The 24,504-nt window shown below is 37.5% G+C and overlaps 2 protein-coding genes across 3 annotated transcripts in view; one reads left to right on the plus strand and one right to left on the minus strand.

The window, feature by feature from the left end:
• The window catches only part of LOC112676069 (uncharacterized), a 446,166-nt gene extending 438,426 nt beyond the window's left edge, over positions 1-7,740 (minus strand). For both annotated transcript variants that reach the window (XR_007402697.1, XM_049095027.1), the window contains exon 1: positions 7,527-7,740. The gene's annotated coding sequence lies outside the window, so the exon portion shown is untranslated. The remainder of the gene's footprint in view (positions 1-7,526) is intronic.
• Positions 1-24,504, plus strand: part of LOC112666841 (ral guanine nucleotide dissociation stimulator-like) — a 471,056-nt gene that overhangs the window by 434,916 nt on the left and 11,636 nt on the right. The window lies entirely within an intron of this gene.

Genomic DNA, 24,504 nt, shown 5'->3' on the forward strand with positions numbered 1-24,504 from the left:
GGCAATATCCTACCAATTCTCAACACCTCTATCACTTGTGCCTTTTTTCTAAGCTACCATTTTTGCTTACCTGGATATTTATTTTACACAAATCTCATATTAGCCATTCTAAATCTAAATCCAGTAAAATCTTCTCTGCCCAAAACCTTCTAAAGACTCTTCATTTCACTCTAAATTAAACTCAAGTCTTTTAGAGCTTGCTGGTTTCTACATGGTTTGGCCTTTAGCCACATTTCTGACCTCATCTCAATTATCTTCATCCTACCTGGCCTTTTTGTGTTTTTGACCATGCCAAGTGCCATTTACTTTTTTCATAGCTTCCGAATTTGGTTTTCGGTCTGCCCCAAATTTACTTTGCTCATCTCTTGGCTTCACTTGACAGGGATCATGAGTAAGTTCCAGACATCAATGGATGTCCTTCCCTTCTAAAATCCATAGCCTTGCCACTGTCATCTGTCTCAAATATGATGGAATTGATTTCATTATGCCCTCTCATCCTGTGCAAATAGGTGATCACAGGAAGCCTAAACCTTCATTTTACTAGGCATCTTATGCATTCCAATCTACAAATTGATTAAATCTTCCTTATTCTCATCACTTTTAAGCCTTCCCCAATTCCTGAACTCTTTCTATCATGCCTTTTGAAATGACCAATCATCTGCAAAATCCACTTTGTCTTCATATTTTCTCTGAACACCCTTACTCCTTTTGTTCCAATAAACCTGCACTCTGCCTGAGAGGTCAGTGCTTTTACATAGTCTTTATACATAGAAACTGTTCTCTATGCCACTGAAAAGATGTTGAACCGTTGGGTCTGGATATAAAAAGGTGTGTTTCCTGTTCTTCATCCCATCCTTAAAACTATTATCTCCTGCATTTCCCTAAAACTATCTGCATTTAAAATTCTTGTTAGGGCAGCCCGGGTGGCCCAGCGGTTCAGCGCCTGCCTTCAGCCCAGGGCATGATCCAAGAGACCCAGGATCGAGTCCCACGTCGGGCCCCCTGCATGAAGCCTGCTTCTCCTTCTACCTGTGTCTCTGCCTCTCTCTCTCTCTCTCTCTCTGTGTGTGTGTCTCTCATGACTAAATAAATTTTTAAAAATCTTAAAAAATAAAATAAAATTCTTGTTATTACTTTATATTTCCAATTATGAAAATTATTGATGCAGTTTCCCAATACCTACATTATTAATCCTTATTTTTGGATGACTTCAGTTCCCAATTCACTGTCATCCTGTTTACTGGTTACCTGTCTTTTTGGGATTTCAGTATGTGTATAGATGATCCTTCCAACACCTTCACTTCTGACACCTTGAGTCCTCTCCCTTGATGTTCCTATTCTTCACCCTACAAAAGCAACTCACCACAATCTTGTCCTTACAGATTTCTGCATATCTTTCATCTCAATTTCAGGCATTTCCTTCTCTGATCCTTGCCAACTAGCATTTGAGGTCACTTCTTTCAAGATCTAGGCTCCAGGGACATCTGGGTGGCTCAGCAGTTGAGCATCTGCCTTTGGCTCAGGGCATGATCCCAGGGTCCGGGATCAAGTCCCACATCCGGATCCCTGAAAGGAGTCCGCTTCTCCCTCTGCCTATGTCTCTGCCTTTCTCTGTGTGTATCTCACGAATAAATAAATAAAATCTTAAAAAAAAAAAGGATCTAGGCTCCAAGAATCTCTCTACACCATAGGGGCTACAAATGTTACTGCATTTCCACTGCCTCTTACCTATTGGGTGTCCTCTTGTCTTTAGCCATCTTAAATACCATGGTCAATCAATATAATGTTTCTTTTACCAATTCCTTGTCTCTCCCCTCTTTTTTTTTTTAATTTAAACTCACTTGGAAAAAGCACCACTTCTGAGTTAACCCAATTGTCTACATTTATTTCTGCATTCTTGCAACTAATCAGCCTTACTTATGTGATGGCACAAACCTTAGGAACTTTTAGGCTGTCCAACAATCACACAACTCCAGGTCCTTCATCTCCCACTCTCCTAGATGGCTCCTTTACTGTCTTTGCTCTCCTCAAAAATTCTAGCTCTCCTTCCTCCCTTTTCCCTAATTTCAGGAGATGTCCTGATTTACCCTTTGCTGGTTTAATTTCAACATTAAAAAAATGTTCTACAGAATCCCACTACCACACATACCCACTCTCAGGATCTGCACCTTATGTACTCTCTTTCCAACTGTTACTTGAATCAATTGTCAAAGTACTATACTAACTGAATCTGTTTATTTTCTAGACAGAATCTCCTCTGTCCATTTAAGTTTTATGCTCTAGCAATTTTTTATTCTTCCTTCCTTACTCTATATTTTGTGCAATTTTATTCTCAGGAATATTACACACACACACAGTTCCTTTCTACATACTAAGAAACAAAACAAAATGAAATGGATAATACAAACTAGCTTGATGCCATTTCTCTCAGGTCCCACACAAGTTATTTTCTCCCCTTTAAAAATATCATCTTTAAGTAGGCTCCACACTGGGAGTCAAACATAGGGCTTGAACTCACAACCCTGAGATCAAGACCTGAGCTGAAATCAAGAGTTGGATGCCTAACTGATTGAGCCACCCAAGTTCCCCACAAAATATCTTATTTCTCTTAAATTCACTCAGATTTAGCTCTTCGAGTCACCAAAATATGGTTTCAAGGGCAGGGGGAGCCAATATTAGGGATATTTTTACAACATATCCTTCAAAGAATAATTTATGAACTGGAAAGGATACAAGTAGATTCAAAGTTTAAAGGAGTAATAGAGACAAGGAAGAAGTTTTAGCATTGGAATAATCTACCTCTCTCATCATACTTGTCCAGGCCTATTGTGAAGCACATTACTAGGCTTATGTCAAATATCACAAAAAAAGAATAATATTTGAGTTTTTATACATTTATTTACTGTACATTGTTCTTTAGGGGCTTTGAAGAAAAAAAATGTGGGTATATTATCAAAATCAGCTAAGAAGTCAGGTGAAATCCTCATTTAATTAAATCATGCCCAGGTAGACAGATTGATGAATATGTGTGAATTTATACAGAGATAAACAAAAAATAGTTCTAAAGATTGATCAATAAAGTTTCATATGAGGTCAAAAGATTAAAAATGTATGACAAATAGCATTTTAAGTATAAATATGTAACTTCATTCACAATGCACACAAATGCTCCTCTCCACTGCTCCACTGTTCAGTTGCTTTGTGGTTTCCAACAGCCCAAGCAGTCTCCCAAAGTCCAGCTATTTATTAACATAAAGCCATCAATCAGAAAGTTCTACTATCACTTGAGAATGAAAAACATAGGTCCAAACCACATTTATTTACATATAAAATACATCTTGCTTTTCATGCTGTCACAGTCATGGGAGAGATTGTGATATATTTAGTCGATCGTTTTAACTTAGTTCTATTGTTCAAAATACTCAGAATGTAACACTATCTAACTTTGGAATCTGCAGTGTGGTGAATAATATCATATTAAATACGTCAATGACAACAAAAAATTAAAAGTAAAAATAAATGAATTTATAACTTACACTTTTACTTATTATAGATAAAAAGAAAACTGTATTATTAAAATACTTTTGTCTTCCCAAATAGTTTGGGAGTTGGAAATAGTCCTGGTAAATATTCTCATTTGTAAAGCTCTAGTCTTTATTCACATCTCTGTATGTTTTTTGTTGTTTTAAATGGAAGTGGATTGGGAACACATTTTAAATTTAATTTTCCTCTTAAAATCACAGCAAAACTATAAATCCCAACAAAGTTAGAAAATATGTAAAAAAAAGTAACATTTTTACTAACATTGGTTATAGGATTATAGATACATTGACAAAGGCCAGGAAGACTGACGCAATTATCTATGGGAACTAATTAGACAACTGTCTGATAAATCTTTTAATTGAAAGGCACATTGAGTTCCCAGACATAAACACATAGACATGAGTTTTCAAAGTTCTGATGAAAAATGCATAATTCTAAAAGATCTACATTTTGAAAAATACACAAAAAAATTGGACAACCATCAAACTTGTTACTGACAATACAACTTGGTACAATAAGATCTCAGTGATAACTGTTAAATGTTAAACAACTGGCCAGGTTGCAGTTTCCTATCATCTGAGAGATCCTGAAGGACAAACCTACAAACACCAATACACAGATGAGAGTGTTCAGGTTTAATCTCTATGTCCAGATAGGCTCTCCATCTGGGTTCATTTGCAAGAGGAAATTGATGAAAAGTAAAAACACTAGAAACCTCCTTTTTCTTCTTTTTTTTTGGCTAAAAAATGTATTGTCAGGTTGTAAAAAGATTTTATTTATTTGAGATAGAGATTGAGAGAGAGAAAGAGCAAGAGCCAGGGAGCAGAGGGAGAGGGAGAAGCAGGCTCCCCACCGGGCAGGGAGCCTGACTCTCAGGGCTCCATCCCAGAACCAGGAGATCATGACCTCAGCCAAAGGCAGATGCTTAAACAACTGGGCCACCCAGGTGCTCCTAAAAATGTTTTGTTGCAGAGACTACATGTCTGCAGAAGCCTGTGAGTGTTCTATCCCAAAACTGCATCAGGAAAACTTTAGCTGCAAATGCTCTGTAGATCTCATAAAGGGTACAGAAGACAACAGAAAAGGAAGGACCACTTAGCACAACAAATTTCAACTGTGAAGGACATAGGGATTTGTCCTAGAAAGCAGTACAGGGCTGACATATGGATTTACCAGGGGATTTACCTCTCTGCCTTTGCCTAAAGGCTTCATAATTCTGACCAAGCGAAATAGGATAATAGCTCTTGAGCAGTTGTTCAGTGTTTTATTTCTGTTTACCCTTTTTCAAATTGTATGTTGTATTGCGATTGCCTATGTTAACCAAACCACTGCATATTTGGCATGGGGAGGGGAGTGTGTACAGATAAGCTGCCTTTGTTTTTTAGTTTGTTTGTTTGTTTTTAAGTTCAGTTTATATATGGTCAGACCACTTGGTACTATAATTGACCCTGAAAGAGAAGACCACACATTAGCTAGAAATCCTGGGATGGGTGACATAATGGAAAGAACTTTGTGAATTTTGCGTGTGAAAAGAAAGATATGCAAGTATTCTTATCTTTTCAAGAGCAAGAACTGTGGCAGAGACAGCGAGCTGCCCTCTAATAACCTCCTCTCGCAATGTAAGAGTATTTTGTTGAGCAATGGTCATCCAGCTAAAGCAAACTTTTCCAATCTCTCTTGCGGCTAAGTATGGCTCTATGCCTAAGTTCAGACCATTGCACTATAAACATAAGAGTTGTCAGGGTTCTTTCCCTAACAGAAAGAAATCCTCCCTCTACATCCCAGCCTTCCTCATCGCTTCACTCCTCATGCATAAATCACAATATCATAGAGGAAACTGGAGTAGACATATTGGACTATGAGAATGAAGCCATGTGTTGAGATAATGGAGCAATGAAACAGAAGACTGACAGTTATGGAGTTGCTTTACCTTATATTTATTGGAGAAACAAACTACCTTTTTTTTTAAAGTAACAATTATTTGGAGTCATTTCTGACTCAGCTAACTCCAGTATCCAAACTAACCTAAGAAAGTATTCTAGGAAAATTAAAACAAGATTCAAATGAAAGGAAGACAAAGGAGGCCCCATGAAGACTGTCTTTTTAGGGCAATTAATCTAATTACATGTATACACTTGAGAAGTAAGAAGATAAAGATGGCTCTTTGATCAAGATAATGTAGTTCCCAATCAAAAAAATAGGTTATAGAAATTGCAATATTTCATATGACTTTTCTATATCCACAAGATATTAACTCCAGGAAAATCACAATACTGTACCAGTAGTTATGGTATGATTACAAAGCAGTCTAACATATGATAATTGTTTTAAGCAGTTGATAAAGTGTAAGAAAGAGAATGAATTGAACCTGAGAGCTTGAACATGCTCCTTCACGTGGTTTAAAGAAAAAGATACATGTTTTCTTACTTGAGACCATCGCTAACCTTAATTATGTCGTTAATAATATGTACATAGCCATGATACTGACTTGTAAATCTCTCCAGTTTGAATGCTGAATGCATTTTAATGAACCCTAACAACAGATTTTTAAGATATAAGTTAATATTATTCTGCTTAAAAATTAGAGACTGTAGGTACAGAGTGTTCAGGTATTTTTTTTCAAGACCTAACTGCCTCCAGAAGCTGGACCCCCACGTTTATTGCCTGTAAGAACGGACAACAGGATGTGTAAACTCAAATTGGTATATTATGTTTTAATTGCATTCTTTAGAACGATGGTACTAATAATCAAATCAAACAAAACCAGATATTTTAAGGTCTTTCTTTAAAAACCTTTTAAAACCTTAAAATATCTGGTGATTTCTAGAGAACAGGGGATTATGGAGGGAGCCTGTTAGAGCCTATATAATTTGTTTTTGCACAATTTAATTTTTCTCTTTTACTGTGTAAATATATTATCTCTATTGAAACAAAGCAAGGGTGAAACTCTGTGAATACTTTTCCATGATGAAAGTTGTAAAAGTCTGTTGACACCATAATTTTTATAATTAGACCATATTGTCAGTCATATTTATAATAACTCCTAAGCTTTCTGTTCTACCTTTCATATACAGGAAAAATACATAGATTAAATTATGATCTAATTTTATAATGATGCACGTTAAATGATAAGCAAATCATAATTTTAAAGGCATTATAAATTAAGAGGTGTAATATACTAAAACTACTGCTCACATATTAATGGAAAAAAGAACTTTTTTAAACAGAGAAAGGAACAAATTAATCAAAGACTGATCCCTGCTGTAAGTTGGTCTCTCAAAATAAGAAAAGAAAAGAAAAGAAAAGAAAAGAAAAAAAAAAGAAAAGAAAAGAAAAGAAAGAAAAGAAAAAAAGAAGTCTTCCACTAAGCGCCCTGAAAAACGACTAAGGCCAAGGTTAATAACAATGGCCAAGCATTGGTCATGTCAGGCGGGAGGCCGTCCCCTCCCCTACTAGGGATGTGCACGGATGTAGCTGCTGGACTCGCCCCCCAGGCCTGGTCATGTCAGGCGGGGGTGGCCCTGCTGCAGCCCCGGGCCCCGCCTCGGCAGGTGCTGGCAGGTGTCAGGGTGCCCCGGCCCCAACAGGGGGAGGCTAGCAGAGCCTCCGGGCTGCGGGCTCCAGGACAGAAGAGCGGCCCAGGCTCCCCCGGGTCCCTGCTCGGCTTCCTGGTGCTGCCCCGGGGGAGGCGGAGAAGCCCCCCCGGCCCCCCCGCAGCCCGCCAGGCCCCGCCAGGCTCCTCCTGGGAGCACCCGCCGGCGCTCTCGGGCCTGCCCCGGGGCTGGCCTGTGGCTTCTCTGGGGACGCAGCCCTCAGCGGGCCGCCCTGCGCGGGGAGACCGAGGCGGCGGCCCGGGGCGCCGGGGGCCCGACAGCCCGCCCCGCCCCGCCCCGCCCGGGACCAGCCCAACGACCCAACGGCCGGCGTCCTGCGGGCGCGAGGGGCCCCTGGAGCAGACGGGGGCGGGGGGCGCGGAGCCTTACCTGCCGCGGGAGGGGATGCGCCGCGGGGAAGACCCTCGGGAGCCCGGCAGGCAACCGCGGCCTCTCGGGGAGCCCCGCCCGCTGAGCCGGGCCCTCCTGGGGGGTGCAGGGCCCGCCTGGGGCCTGACCCGGCTGCGCTCCGGCACCTGCGGGTCGGCGGCGAGGGCGCTGCCTGGAGCCCCCCGCCCCCAGCCCGTGGACCTCCGCGGGCGCCTTCGCACCTGCGCACTGCGGCGGGGGGGGGGGTGCGCGGGGCCACAGGAAGCGGCCGAGCCCCGAGGTCCCTGCACCTGCACCTGCACCTGCGCCGCCTCCGCGTCTGAACCCTGGTTGGCAGCTGCCCTCGGGCCCCCGTGCGCCCCCTCCCGGGTGCACCTGCTGCGGGGGGGGGAGGAGAGCGGGGCGGAGGACCTGGGCGCCCCCGCGCAGCCACACGCAGGGACAGTGACTGCGGAAGGGCAGGTGTGAGGAGCTGCAGGGGAGCACCTGCAGGGGACGAGGGTGCACGTGGCCGGAGGGCTCCCAGGAGCATCTGCGCCTTCCTCGGGCTCGCCCGGGGCCCCCAGGACCAAACGGCTTCCATCACCCCCTTCCGTCCCTCGCAGGGCTTGAAGGGGTTGGAGAAAGATTTTTTTCCCATGCTGTTTGTGTGCATAAAGTCCTTTTTCCCTTTTTTTTTTTTTCTTGCAGAACCTTTCACAGTTCGGCTTTGGCGAGTTCCACACCCCACCCCAGCCCACCCGGTGTCCGAGCCCGCCCCGCCGCCCCCAGCCCCGGAGCCCTCCCGCCCCGTGCACCCTCCTCCCTGCAGGTGCTCGGACACGGGGTCGGGGGACTCGCCAAAGCCGAACTCTGGAAGGTTCTGGAAGAGAAAAAAATAGGGCTTTATGAGACAAACAGCATGGGAAAAGATCTTTCTCCAACCCCTTCAAGCCCTGTGAGGGACGGAAGGGGGTGATGGAAGCCCTCAGGTCCTGGGGGGCCCGGGGCGCGGGGAAGCAGCAGATCTCACCCACTCTCCGGGGAAGACCGCTGAGCGGACCCAAGAAGACCACGAAGTGACCAGAGTCTGGGACGAGCTCGTTTCCAGGAGGTAGAAGACCTGCCGTGGAAGTCCCTGGCCGTCCCCGTCCTCCCTGCTGTCCCTTTATCGCGGCCACAACGGTTTATGTTCTTTGTTCCCTTTTATTATTTTTTAAAGATGTTCTTCATTTATTCATGGGAGACACAGAGAGAGAGAAAGAGAGGCAGAGACACAGCAGAGGGAGAAGCAGGCTCCATGCAGGGAGCCCGACGTGGGACTCGATCCCAGGTCTCTGGGGTCAGGCCCAGGGCTGAAGGCAGGTGCTAAACCGCTGAGCCACCCGGGGATCCCCTTTGTTGTCATTTTAAAAAGAAGTTTCCTCTAAGTTTAAGAAACAAAACAGAACACTGTGTGGCTTAAAACCCCACCGACAACTCTTTGGGGGGTCCCGAAAGAAGCAGGCACCTGGGCACCCATCACTCTTCTGTCCGTGAGATCCCCAGATACGGTCTACTCCAGTAGACCTGGTGTATCCAGTCGTTTACTCTGGAGTATGATGATATATTCACACACAGGAAAAAAAAATTCAAAGTAGGAAACATGATTTGTATACAAACATATTTGTGTACAAAAAGTGTACATCAGTCTATTTACAAAGCAGATTCCATCAAAGGGATAGATGGCTCAGCCCCCCCCACCACCCTGTATAAAAGATATTAGCCCAAAGGACTACAGAACCCAGAATGTATCACTCTGAAACCAGAAAGGACCCAGACATTAAAAGAAACGGAAGCGAAAAATGATACAGTGATTCATGATTTGTAACCTAAATTAGTCACTGAGGTCAACACAATTTATAAACATTGCATACTGGTGATAAATATGGTAATGATATCAATGATGTATTAGATGGAATAATTGTTTGCTAAGGACATCTCAACTCGTAGACTTGTGGCCGCTTTAAACCTTCACATACTTTTCTGAGATTTGCCTTCCTATGTTTTGATTTGAATTTCATTCCTTTTGTTAGAAATAGAAGGGTAGCATCTGCTTAATTCATCTAAATACAGTTCAGATAGCACTGGCCATCAGTAACGTGAATTTTTAAGGCGAAATAATTTATCATTCTTCCGTTCACTTTGTTTTTGTTCTGTATATATGACAATATGTCGATCAATATCATTACCCTTTCATGGAAATTTTAATAAAGTTTAGACAAATGAGCAGCTTCAAAAACATTTTAATCCCCCATTTATTCCCTTTAAGGCTGTGTCTAATTTTGTAACTGGCACTTGACAAGGCAATGAGTCTTCCTTCCAGCCTGCTGTTAAAATATTACTTTTGCATGAAATTCCCATTGGAATGATATGCCAAGAAATATGTTTCTAAATTCTTTTTTCTGTGATGGAAAAATTACATAGTTTCAAAATATTTAGCTACTCGGAAGATGAGAAATTAATTTTTAAAGAATCCACATGATATCGAAAAACCAGAATACCATCAATGTCTTGGTGCAAGATGCTCACAGATTTTCGTATCATTGTGGTTTTGCAGACTTCTCATGCAAAATCAGATTATAAACTGTGAGGGGTGTGTGAGTGTTTTTTTTTTTTTTTAATTTTCGCTTCTTAGACATGCTCTTGGGAAAACAGAAAATGTTCTAATACATGACTGATTGGCATAATCATGCCTTGGACGCTTGTGGCAAAGGCACTGCTATGACAGGGAATGAAGCTATAGCCAGATGGAAATTTAAGGATCTCCAAATTATAACAGAAGTAATTTTAATAAGATGTATTTTAAATAACAAGAGCTAGTTTGGGAGTAGAAAAGCGATAGGCATTTTTTTTCTAAGGGGGCGAAGTAACCAGCTTTCCTGGGAAACAAAAGGACATTTGTTTATCCATTCCACCCCTGTTTGTTTATGGGCAATTTATGTATGATCTGTAGATTTTAGAGATCCCATCACTCCTGACTAATATAACTAGGAGGACTGCAGGTATAAAAGGACGAAAGTAGAACAATTAAAATAATGCTCTTCAGGCTGCTCTCTGGATTACCTAAATCATTCATATCTGAGGCCCCTTATTACAAATGCAGAATCTTGGCCTGAACACAGATCTATAGAATGTGAATATTTCTAGGTAGGAATCCATAAAATATTCATTCTTTATGATTCTTGTGTATTATACCCGTGTACAGGGCTTGATGAAGAGTGTTGCCCCTCCCTATCTGAGGGGTGCATTTTAGTTTCATACAATAGTTACTGAGCGAATGATTTTACATAATATAATATTAATGTAATCTCTCCATGTGGCAGGAATGACTGCAAGATACAGTTCTATGTGAAGAAAAATAAATGTTGCTGGTCAAAGGAAGAGTTAGAGCATATCAGAGTTTATTTGGTGCCAGCACTGCCCTTTTAACGTTACCTGTATTGACTAAACTCTCAAAACTACTAGAAAAGACTCCTCGTTTTTCAGATGAGGAAACTGAGGCAGGGAGAGAATAAAAAAAAACTTGCTCACAGTCATAAAAAAGCAGGTGGCAGAGGCAGGCTTTAAACTGAGATGGTCTGTCTGCAGACTAATCCTGAGCACCGCACTATGTTATAAAAAAGTATGGCACTTACCTTAAGGGTCTCGGACTGTGGTTTATGAGCTTTGTTGTGTCACAAAGCCCCTGAGACTCTAACACAGGCTTGGACACCCTCCCCAGAGAAGCGCGGAGACGCAAAGGTACGCACAATTTTGCCTGCAATTTTAAGTGGCTCAGACCCTTTAGAGCCCATCCAGAGATCAAGTTCATAGATCTCAGCTTAGAAATGTGTGCCCTTGGGAGCAAAGTACCTGTTTTGGTACCAGCCTTATAACACATACAATCTGTCTTATTTCTTCCTTTCTAAATTTCAGATTTGGGGCTATATTTACCAACCATTCCAAACTGATACACCGACATATATCAGGGAAATTACAGATTTCCCAAAATATTCTCTCCACAGAGTGGAAGGAACCAATTTGAAGTAAACAGGAGACAAAGGGATTTGGTTTTTTTCAAAGTCAGAAAACCACAGGTAGACCTATTCCTCCTCCTCACCTCTCTCTAAATTCTGTTGTTTCATTCTCTTCCATCTCCATCACTGTCTCAATTGCATTGCCCCTGTCTTCGCTCAGCTCTTCATTTTGTCCAGTCTGGAGACCTGCCCTCTATCAGCTCTCTTTTTTATTGGCAACAAACCTCCCACTCATGTTCCACTCACTGGCTGCTGAGCTTTATAAATAATCAAAGCACACTCCCTGCTTGTTTTTGGAAAGTTCTCCTTGGCAGTGCAGGACAGTAGGCCCTGTGGTGGCCACCACAGCCAAGAGTGCCTGGGGCCAAATTCCAGGATTGCTGTTTTGTAACCGTGTGACCTTGGACAGTTCCCTAACTCTCTGGGCATTGGTCTCCTCAGCTTTAAAATGGGTATAATTACAATACTTTCCACTTACAGATGTTGAGACGATTAAATAAATAATATTTTTAAGTACTTAAAATAGTTTCTAGTGCCTAGAAAGCATGGAATCATGGTAGCTTCTTTACAGAATATGTGCAGTCCTTAAATAAATGACCATACAGGACAAGAAACCGCAAGTGGTCCTCTCCACACACGTAGGATGCTAAAGATTGGGGAATACAAAATTTATACTTATAATTTGAGGAAAACATGCCCATGTGTTATCCAGGTCTACATACAGGACTATATTTTAAAAACAGGGCTGTCCTGGTAGTTGAAGAGAATTTAGAATTGGAAAATCTTTTTAATCCTAGGGAGAAAGCAGAGTGACACCAATTTTATCTTGCGTGTATCTCAGAATATATAAATCAAAGTACACATTTGTTAAAAACATCATGAAAATGGTTTACTTAATAACCTAACATGTATTTCAAATATGTATACTACAATTTCGTTTTCTAAGTATATAAGTGATATTTCAAACAATCAAGAATAGGGAAAGCCCTAATAGTGATGCTAACTTTAAAATTTATGGAAAATATATGATGAAAGTAGGAAGATTCTAATATCACTATAAGTTGCAAAACAATCTTAATTTAATAATTTGAATGGTAGTTACCAGTTAATAATTAAGCTCCCAATATCCAACTTCCTTAAACATTACAATGACTTTTCTTCCCCTAATGGGGTCTACTGCAGGTGAGAACTTTGAGTAATGGAAGGCAGATGAGTCATTTCTACTGCATTCTTCCCTTCCTTCCTTCCTTCCTTCCTTCCTTCCTTCCTTCCTTCCGTCCTTCCTCCCTCCCTCCCTCCCTCCTCTTTCTCTCTCTTTCTTTCTCTCTTTCTTTCCTAAGCACAGTGTCTAATCTCTTCAATCTTGAGTAGAGTGACAAGAGGCAAGTCAAATGGAAGAAGAAATACATTAGCTTTGTATTCTCTAGGCTGGGAACATCTGATTGCAGATACAATGAGGAGTGATTTTCTTATTCTCCATGCAAATGAAAGATTGTAAGAGTGAGGAAATTGATTTTCAGAAATGTTGTTTGAAAATTTGCATCTTGGTCTATAAGAATGTCTTACCTATTATATCTTACTGCCTCAGTCAAGGTTTCCAAGTTAATATCTTATAATATCTGTACAGCTTATCTTTAAAATCTTAATAGAACTGTTCTCTCTCATCAATTTAAGGATGATCATATTTTGTTTTTTACCTGTGTCCTAAATTCCCTATATTTTATGTGGTCTTCTTTTTTAGGGAAAATCAAAACATAACTGGAATAGAAACTTTTCCTTATGTAGACTTATGGTGGTCTATAAATGACAAATTTCAAAAACATCTCTTTACCCATTGCTACTCCATGGAGATCAAAGATCTAGCCTTTCTTATCTCATTTTCAGGGGGAAATAACACTTGGTCTTAAACTGAGCTTGATCATTTAGGAGTAGAAGTGACAATCATGGTATATTATGTTCCTCATTCCAGTTAATGGCATTTCAATATCATGATATGTGCAAATATTTCCATGACATTTTAATATTTTTTCAGATTACCCAATATGTGTATTTTGATCTAATTCTAAGCATCATTTCAAAGTTTCTTTCCTGAGAATATTACTGATTTTTAAGGGAAGACCTAAATAAAATATACAATCTCTAATGGCGTCTGGGTGGCCCAGTTGGTTAATCATCCAACTCTTGATGTCTGCTCAGGTCATGATCTTGGGGCCATGAGATCAAGCCCTGCATCAACTCCATAAATGCTGGGCCTGGAGCCTGCATAAGATTCTCTCTGTTCCCCCACCACCTTGCATGCGGATGCTCTAACATGTTCCCTCTCTCTTTCTCTCTCTCTCAAAAAAAAAAATGCACAATCTTTTTAAAGATAATAAAAATAGAATAGAACATCTCAAGTTATACTAACTATAATTTTTACTTGCTTTTATATTTTTCCTTAGTTACTCTGGAAAAATGAAAACAAAAATTAAACAAAGTCTAATAAGCAAAATGCTTCATTTCCTTAATTTTTTATATGTATCATTTTACATATACCACTGAGAAAGAAAAATCTTGCCAATTAGAGTATGACATGCCATCCATTATAAGACTCAACTTAATGTCACAGAAGTTAAAAATGTAAAAACATGTGCAGTTGATAAATTGATAGAATATTGCATTTTTAAACAATTATTAACTAATGACAGTTCCCAGATCATTTTCATGAGTTGTCTTAATGGAAATCTTGGCATTGCAAAAATACATTAAATATATTTTTAAATGTTGGAAAATAAACACATATCTATCCTATTAAATCTTATTGAATTACTTGATCTTTTTATAAATAATATACAAATAATATTGTTTAATGTCTTATAGTCACCCTCCAGTGTTATAGATAGTAATTTCACTGCCCCAAGAAAATATGCCATCCTTTGCTTATTCAATCTGTCCATCTTCCTGAACTGGGAACCACTGATTTATTTACCATAACTATAGTATTAACATTTGCAGAATGTCAGATTATTGGAATTATAGAGTTTTTTTTTTTCAGGCAGGATCCTTTCACTTAGCAGTAAGCATTTTTAATTTACCCATGTGTTTTTGTACCTTAAAGTTCTTTTTAAAATTTTTATCAAGTAATAGTCTGTTGTATAGGTATACCTCTGTTTATTCATCCATTCACCTTTGAAGGACATCTTAGTTTCTTCTAGTGTTTGGCCATTATGAATAAAGCTTCCATAAACGTTTGCAGTCAGGTTTATGTATGTGCAGAATTACTCAAGCAATTTCAAATTACTCAACCAATTTCCTAAGAGTAGTATTGCTGTATATATAGTGAGGCTATGCTTACTTAACTTTGTAAAGCTGCTAAACTGTCTTCCAAAGTGGCTGTTTCATTTTGCATTCCTACCAGCAGGAAATGAGAGTTTATGTTGCTCCACATCCTCATAAGCATTTGGTATTGTCTTTTTTTTCCTAATTTAGCCATTCAAATGTTTTAGCATATCAGTGAGGTTTTAATTTGTAATTTCCTAATTGAAAAAACTTTGAATATCTTTTCATATTACTGTTTTCCACTCATATATCTTCCTTAATGTATAATTTTAGAACATTTACTTTTTATTTATTTATTTATTTATTTATTTTATTAGTGTTCAATTTACTAACATACAGAATAACCCCCAGTGCCCGTCACGCATTCACTCCCACCTCCCGCCCTCCTCCCCTTCTACCACCCCTAGTTCGTTTCCCAGAGTTAGCAGTCTTTACGTTCTGTCTCCCTTTTAAAAAAAAAATGGCTCTTTATTTCCTTATTCCTGAGTTTGAGGAGTTCTCGATAAATTTTAGATAGAAATTTTTTTATTAGATGTGTCTTTTGCAAATCTTTTCTTCCAGCCTATGACTTACTATCTCATACTTTTGCTAGTATCATTTGAAGATCCATATTTGCAGTTTTTTATTAATCCAGTGTTTAAAATTTTTGCTTATTAATTATGCTACTATTACATCAGAAAACTCACAAAGCCAAGGTTATGAAGACTTTCTTCATTAAGTTTCACATTTTCATCAGGAAATTTTATGCTTGTGTAGTTTTTGCTGCATTCAGAACTAGTTTTTGTGTAAGTTCAGTTTCTGTGTGCATTCTTTTCCATATGGACATCTAAGTATTTCAGCCATTAATGAAAAGCCTATCATTGCTTCATTGAATTACCCTTACTACTTTAGTTGGTATTTATTTAGTTGACTGATTTTATGTTTTATTTTGGTGCTTTCTAATCTGTTCAATTATTATTTTCTTTTCCAGTGTCAAACTATCTTAATAGCTGTAGCTTATAGTAATTCTTAAATATTACGAGCCTTTCAACTTTGTCCTTGTTCAGTATTGTGTTGGCTCTACTAGATCTGTTTGCATTGGGATTGAGTTGAATCTAAAGTCCAAGTTAAGAGAATTGACACCTTAATAATAACAAGTCTTCCAAAACAAAACTATGTAATAAATCTCCATTTATTTAAATCTTCTTTGTGTTTTTTCATCAATATTTTATAGTTTCCACATACAATTCCTATGTACATTTTGTTAAATTCATTCTTGTTAAGGATTTCAGTGTTGGAATACTGTGGTAAATGGTATTTTTAGAATTTTTATTTATTTTAGGTATAGTTAATATATAGTGTTATAATATTAATTTCAGGTGTACAAGATAGTGCTTCAAAATTTTTATGTATTACTCAGTGCTCATCAAGATAAGTGTCTTTTAATCCCTTTCACCTATTTCACCCATCCTTCTGCTTATCTCCCCTCTGGTATCCATCAGTTTATTCCCTATAGCCAATGATCTGTTTTTTGGTTTGTATCCCTTTGTCTGGTCTTCATTCATCTGTTTTGTTTCTTAAATTTCATATATGAGTAAAATCATATGTATTTGTCTTTCTCTGACTACTTATTTCACTTAGCATTATACTCTCTAGCTCCGTCCATGTTGTTACAAATGGCTATTGTAGATAATGCTGTAATGAACATAGGGGTGCAGATATCTTTTTGATTTAGTGTCTTAGTACTTTTTAGGTAAATATTCAATGATGCCATTATTAGATCTGTATGGTAGTTCTATTTTAAATTTTTTGAGGAATCTCCATACTGTTTTCCAGAGTGAAAGTACTAGTTTCCATTCTCATCTACAGTTTCTCCACATCCTCACCAACACTTGTTTCTTGTGTTGTTGATTTTAACCATTCTAACAGGCATGAGGTGATATCTCACTGTAATTCGGATTTGCATTTCCCCCATGATGAGTGATATTCAGCATCTTTTCATGGGTCTGTTGTCTGTCTGTATGTCTTTGGTAAAATGTCAGTTCATGTCCTAAATATCAAATTCTAATTGCTTTTATTGGAAAGAAAATAGAATCACTCTTTGTATATTTATCCTTTATCCTTCTTCCTCTACTCACTTATGATTTTTATGAGTTCTTAATTCTTTGGGATTTAAAAAAATCAATCAAATTATTTGTGACTAGAGATAGTTTATATCTTCCTTCTCAATCTGCAAATAATCAATTTCCTTTTGTTTGTTTATTTTCTTGCACTAACTAGGATTCTTTATATATCATTGAATGGGACTATAGAGAAAACATCCTCCCTTGTTCCCAGTCTTAGTTGGAAAGGGTCCAGTTTCTCACCATTAAACATGAAGTCAGTTTTGCTTCTGTAGATTTTTTTAAATAAAGTTGGAGATATCCTCCTTTATTCTTGCTTCGCTGAGAGGTTTACATAATTAAGATTTTTACACCTTGTGAAATGTTTTTTTCCTGCATGAATTGCTATGGTCATACTATTTTTTTCTTTAGTCTTTGATGGTTTAAAGATTACATTAATAGTGTAGTACATTGATGGATTTTCACATCTTGAACTGGCTCTGTGTATCTGGAATAAATCTCCCTTGGTCATGGTGTATAATTTTTTATACATTATTAGATCTGATATGTTAATATTTAATTGAACGAATTAATTCACTTTTCTTCTATGTTCATGAGATATGTTAATGTTCCTAAAAAGGTCTTAATCTATAGTTTTTATTCCTTATAGGTATTTATCTTGTTTTGTTGTTAGGATATCACTGGCCTTGTAGAATAAGTTAGGAAGTGCTTTTACTAATCCTATTGACTTAAGTGATTGTTGATAATTGCTTTCATTTTTTTCCTTAAATGGTTAGTTGAGTTGAACTGACTTTCTTAATAGATAAAACACTCTCAAGTTTATCTGTCTTTCTGAGACTTGTGGTAATTTGTATATTTCACAAAGTATTCCATTTACCTGAATTACCAGACTTATGGGCACAAAATTATTATTTAATGTATTCCTATGTTATTTATTTTATTTTATTTTATTATTTTATTTTATTTATTATTATTTTATTTTATTTTATTATTTTATTTTATTATTTTATTTTATATTTGAGAGAGAGACAGAGTGAGAGCACATGAGAATAAGGGGGAGGCAGAAAAGAAGGAAAGAGAGAATCTTAAGCAGGCTCCACGTCCAGCATAGAGCCTGACTACAGGCTGGGTCTCACCACCTCGAGATCCTAAAATCAGAGTTGGCTCACCACCCTGCACCAAAATCAATAGTTGGATGCTTAAGGGACTAAGTCACCCAAGTGCCGCCCTTTCTTATCTTTTTTAATCCCATGGTAGATGTAGTATTGGCTTTTATTTATGACATTTGTAATTTGCTTCTACCTACCTTCCTTCTTCCTTCCTTCCTTCCTTCCTTCCTTCCTTCCTTCCTTCCTTCCTCCCTTCCTTCCTTCCTTCCATCTTTCCTCCCTCTCCCTCTCCTCTTCCTCCTCCTTCTCCTTCTCCTCCTCCTTCTCCTCTTTCTTTTTCCTCTCTCTTCTCTTCTCTTCTCTTCTCTTCTCTTCTCTTCTCTTCTCTTCTCTTTCTCTTCTCTTTCTCTTCTCTTCTCTTCTCTTCTCTTCTCTTCTCCTCTCCTCTCCTCTCGTCTCCTCTCCTCTCCTCTCCTCTCCTCTCCTCTTCTCGTCTCTTTTTTTCTTTTTTAGCCTACCTAGAAGATTATCAATTTCATTGATCTTTTCAAAGAAGGAGGTGTTATTTTGGTTGATTTTTCCCTATTTTTTTCTTAATTTGAGTTTTATTTCTGTTCATTTCAAAATTATTGTTTCTTTTCTTCTGCTTGCTTACATTAGTCTTCTTTCTCTGGTTTCCCAAACTGACAGTTTTAGTTATTCCTGTATCTTAACATATGTGTTTTATGCTATAAATTTCTCTCTAAGCACTACTTTTTTCCTGCATTTGGCACATTTTTAATGAGTTCTATTTTCATTTAGTTAATAATTTTTTGAAATTTTTTAACATTTCTGTGACCTGTGTACTGTTAAGAATTGTGTTTTTAGAAATATTTGAGGATTTTCCAGGTGGGCTTCTATTACTAATTTCTAGTTTGACTTCATTGTGATCTAAGATATTTATTGTTTGATTTATACATTTTAAGATGTGCTAAGGTGTGGTTTATGGCCCTATGTAATCTATTTTAGTGAATATTTCATGTAAGTTTGAGAAGAATTATATTCTACTCCTTGTGGATGGAATATTTTTAGGATATTCAATTAGGTAGGTGGATTGATATATTGTTTAGGCCAATTATATCTCTTCTGATTTTCTGCATCTTTGATTTATGAATTATAATATATTATCACTGTTTGCCCCAGATATTTTGATGCTTTGTCCTTAGATGCATATATATTTAGGATTGTTAGTTCTTGGAGAATAAACTTCTTTACTATTTCATAGTACTTCTCTTTATCACTGATAACTGATAATTTTCCTTGTTCTGATGTCTGTTTTGTCTGAAATGCATATAACTAGTCTGACTTTGTTTTGATTAGTTCTACCATAAATATATCTTCATCCATCATTTTACGTCTTATCAACTTCTTTATATTTAGAGGATGTTTTCTAGGTAATATATAGTTGTGTCTTTTTTATTATTTTGACTAGTTCTGTCTTTAACCACTGTATTTAGATCTTTCACATTTAAACTGATTATTAACATATTTTGATTGGTATCAACCATATTTGTATCTGTTTTCTATTCCTTCTTTTCACTTCTTTTACTGCCTTCTTATCTTCTAGTTATTTTATTATTCCATTTATGTCCTTTGTTATTATTTCGATTTACTTCCTTTAAAAACTATGCATAGTTCCCTAGAGTTTAGCTAATCTGTGTTAACCTACTAATAATATTGCTCCACTTCATGTGCAGGTAACTTATGATGGATCATTTCCAATTCTTCCCTTTTGTCCTTTATAGATACGCTGTCATTCATTTCACTTATCCCTATACTATAATCACCCAATAATACTTTAAACAGTTATATTTTAGATTGATTAAAAATAAACAAATTTTATTTTACCTTAATATTTCTTCTTTGACATTCTTTCTTATTAATATAGATCCAGGCTACTGAACTAAATAATTTTCCTTCTATCAAAATTTAAAAATTAAAAAAAAAAGATCAGCTAGTGATGAGTTCTCTGTTTTTGTTTGTCTTAAAATACCTTATATTTCTTCTTCTCTTGAAGGATAATTCCACTGGAAATAGAATTCTAGTTTTTTTAAAGCACTTTAAATATTTCACTTTTTATTGCTTATATGGTTTTGGATAATAGTCCATTGTGATTCTTACTCCTTTTCTCTGTAGGTGAGGTATTTATCTTCTATATCTTGCTTTGAGATTTTCTCTTTCATTTAGTTTTTTATAATTTGAATAATATATACCCAAGTATAGTGTATTTTTGTTTGTTTTAACTTGCTTGATGTTCTCTGAGCTTCTAGTGTCTGTGATTTGGCGTGTATTAGAGTATCCTCAGACATTACTCATTCAAATATTTCTTCTCCATTCTTTCTTTCTTATTCTTCTGGTCTCTTAATTAAGCATATGTTACATCTTTTAAAACCATCCTATGGTTCTTAGATGATCTTTTCTGTTTTTTGTTGTTTGTTTTCTTTTTTTTATTTAGTTAATATTTTCTTTGCACTTTAGTTTGATATGTTCTTTACCTATCTCAAACTCAGAAATTCTGTACTCAGCAGTGCATATCTACTTGTAAAATCATGAAAGTCATTTTTCATTTTTGTCTATGTGTTTTTAATTTCTGACTTTTTTACTCTTTTCATAGGGTTTTTATCCCTGTTTCTATTATTTTCTACTCTAAGAATTTTAAACATATTAATCCTAGTCACTTTAAATTTTCTACCATGTAATTCCAACATCGGTGTTTTATATGAATCTGATTCTAATACTTGCTTTGTGTCTTCACGCTGTGTTTTTTCTTGTCTTTTTTGTATTCTTTGTAATTTTTTTTGTTGAAAGCTGAACATGTAGTTTTGGGTAATAGTAGGTGAGGTAAGTAGGACTCTCCTGTGAGGATTTTGTGTATATGATTAGGAGCCTGGCTTTGTTTGATGATTACTGTAGCTATAAATGCCAGAAACTTTGGGCTTTCCCATGTATTTTTTTCAGAGTCTCATGTCTTGCAAACTTTCACCTATAATCCACTATTATTGTATTGGGGTCTTGGAAGGGAAACCCTCTAAAATCTTATGACTAAATCTCATTTTGTGGACCTGTTTCTTTACCTTCTGAACTTCACATATGTTTCTTCTTATATAGTATTCTCTCCTTCTCCCTTTAGTAAGACAAGAAAACTATAGGAAACTGGAATTAGAGGGATAACTTTTACCCAGCTTCAATAATGCTCTGGTAAAGTCTTTTTCCTTGGATGGGAGGTCTTTGTTAATGGAGACAGCTCTGGTCATATTCACAAGGATTACTCTCCCCTTTCACTTGCCAAGGTCGTGAGAAGATCTTGCTCAAATCTTCGCTGTGGGGATCCCTGGGTGGCGCAGTGGTTTGGCGCCTGCCTTTGGCCCGGGGCGCGATCTTGGAGACCCGGGATCGAATCCCACATCGGGCTCCCGGTGCATGGAGCCTGCTTCTCCCTCTGCCTGTGTCTCTGCCTCTCTCTCTCTCTCTCTCTGTGTGTGTGACTATCATAAATAAATAAAAATTAAAAAAAATCATCGCTGTAATAAATAGGTGGGGATCCTCAAGATAAAACTCATGAAAGTTTGGGGGCCTTCAGGAGTATATTGCCCAGAGATTACTCCTGCTCACACAAGACCATGTTCAGCCTCCAGGAATTAAGCAAGTTACTGCATAAATGTTCTTACTAGATTGTGGGTCTGACAATTACTTCTCCAGGTAAACAGATCTTGGCTATAATTCTCTGAATTTTCTTCTCTATCTCTGGATTTAAGATTGTGCTTTTCCCTACAAGCCCAGTTTTCAGATAGGGCCAAGAGAAGTCAAGAGCTTTCAGTTTGTCCTGATTTTTCTTGTTGCAAAGACAGGAGTGACAATGTCTAAGCTCTTTACACATCAGAACTAAAACCAAAAGTTCTGAGCTTTGGGTTTTTAGTGCTAAAAAGAATAAAAAGGCATGAACATTTATCCTATATATACACAGCACATGCCAGAAGCTGGTTATATTTTGACCTTTAGTGTTTTTTCACATGCAAAAATAAAATATCTGCTTGTATGGCCAAGTAAAAATAGTGTCATTATGCATTAGTGTGATTTGATTGACAAATACTGCCAGAAAACTGTTGCAATTTTTTAGCCATGTCTGTCAATAACTTTGAAGATATATATCAAGCGTCTTTTATTTTTAAGTGAGATCTATGATCCACATGCTCAAGGAGTTTCTTTTTTTTTAATTTTTATTTATTTATGATAGTCACACAGAGAGAGAGAGAGAGCAGAGACACAGGCAGAGGGAGAAGCAGGCTCCATGCACCGGGATCCCGATGTGGGATTCGATCCCGGGTCTCCAGGATCACGCCCTGGGCCAAAGGCAGGCGCCAAACCGCTGCGCCACCCAGGGATCCCCTATATCAAACGTCTTTATAGTATTATGTATTCTGTTAGGACTAGGAATAATATATAACCAATGTAAAAACAAATCTCCCACTTTTATTTTATTTTTTTTAAGATTTTATTTATTTATTCATGAGAGACAGAGAGAGAGAGAGGCAGAGACACAGGCAGAGGGAGAAGCAGGCTCCATGCAGGGAGCCCGACGTGGGACTCGATCCCGGGTCTCCAGGATCACGCCCCAGGCTACAGGTGGTGCCAAACCGCTGTGCCCCTGGGGCTGCCCAAATCTCCCACTTTTCAAGGTGTTACTGACTCATTTGAATTTTTTCTTATGCGTAATTGTGTAAAACAAGTTTCACATATTCATTTGTTAGCAAATATAGATTCATCTACTCTTTGAATACTTATGTTCATTATGTGAATTTATGGCATTAATCTCAGTTGCATTTGTTACTATTTCTTGTACCATTTTCCAATTTGGTAAATTAAATTTTCAAACGATTGAAGCATTTATGTGTTTGAGACACAAAGTACAATGCAATAGTTACAAATGTAAGAAATGTAAATAATAGCATGACAAACATGGGAAAATGAAGTAGCAGTATTATTTGATTGTAAATATATATTTTCTGAGTGCTATTTTCGGAGTATTATGATTAACTTACCTCTTCAGATTAGTGGCATGAACACATTCTTCTATAGTATTAATTTTCCTTTGTAATGACAGCACACCTGAAGAAAACCTAATGGACAACTAAGAATAATCAGGAAAAAAAAGTGTACTTTATTTACTTTTATTGGAATTAAGCAATGTTTTCCTACAAGTTCATATAATTAAGAATAAAATTCCAAAAGGAATATTAAACAGATGTGTTGGAAATATTTGAACTTTTATTTCTAAGGCAGCATAGCACAATAATAAGTCATATATTTAGATAGATAGGTAATAGATGTACCTGCACTCTCATACACATACACACAGAACAAATACAAATTGGTGGGATCCCTGAGTGGCGCAGCGGTTTGGCGCCTGCCTTTGGCCTAGGGCGCGATCCTGGAGACCCAGGATCAAATCCCACATCGGGCTCCCGGTGCATGGAGCCTGCTTCTCCCTCTGCCTGTGTCTCTGCCTCTCTCTCTCTCTCTCTCTCTCTCTCTGTGACTATCATAAATAAATAAAAATTAAAAAAAAAACAAATACAAATTGGTCTACAAATTAAAACCTCTATTTACCACAGTTTAGAAGAATAATTGCACTAAAATTGTTTAATTCTTTACCCAGGGAATGATATTAAGTTGAAACACTAAGACATAACCACTTTTTTAGTAAGTAACTGCTTATTTAGTCATATATATTAATAAAAATTCATATTACCACACATTTTAGTGACAGACAACAATGTACAATTTGGTTCAATAATGATTTTGCAGGTAAATATGCAGACTTTTAAGCAGAAACTTGTTCTTAGCTAATTTTTAGTAATTTATTGGTTGGAAAATTTGATTTTCAAAAATCTTGACCTTGTTGGTAATAGATACTGAGAAGATTTGAGGTCATGTAGTTAGTTTTGAATGTATTACACACCCATCTGCTTCTCCATCTGGCAGCAGACACAGAAGTGTTATGTACATTCTTCTCACCAACACCCCAATTGTTAGCTTCCTGCTGATAGCCTTAGTGTAAGCCTCATTGGGTAATTATTTCAGGCAGAAAACAACCAACCCACATGTTCAAGAATAATCACTAGTTCAATTAACTAACCAGAAGCAGCTGATATTTTAGTGTCCACGAGTAGAAATGATTTCAATTTCAGCAGCACTTCAATGAAAATATTTAGATAGCAGATGTGCTATTTAGTACCTTCAGTATGTGGAAAATAAAAATAAACATGACATATATAACAAAATAAGTTGATAGTAGATGACTAGGTTTTTAAAAACTTATTATTTCTCTTTAGTACTTAATTTTAAAGTAATGTAAAAGCACAAAACATATGAT

Source organism: Canis lupus, chromosome 16, assembly GCF_003254725.2.
Source record: "Canis lupus dingo isolate Sandy chromosome 16, ASM325472v2, whole genome shotgun sequence".
Taxonomy (NCBI): Eukaryota; Metazoa; Chordata; class Mammalia; order Carnivora; family Canidae; genus Canis; species Canis lupus.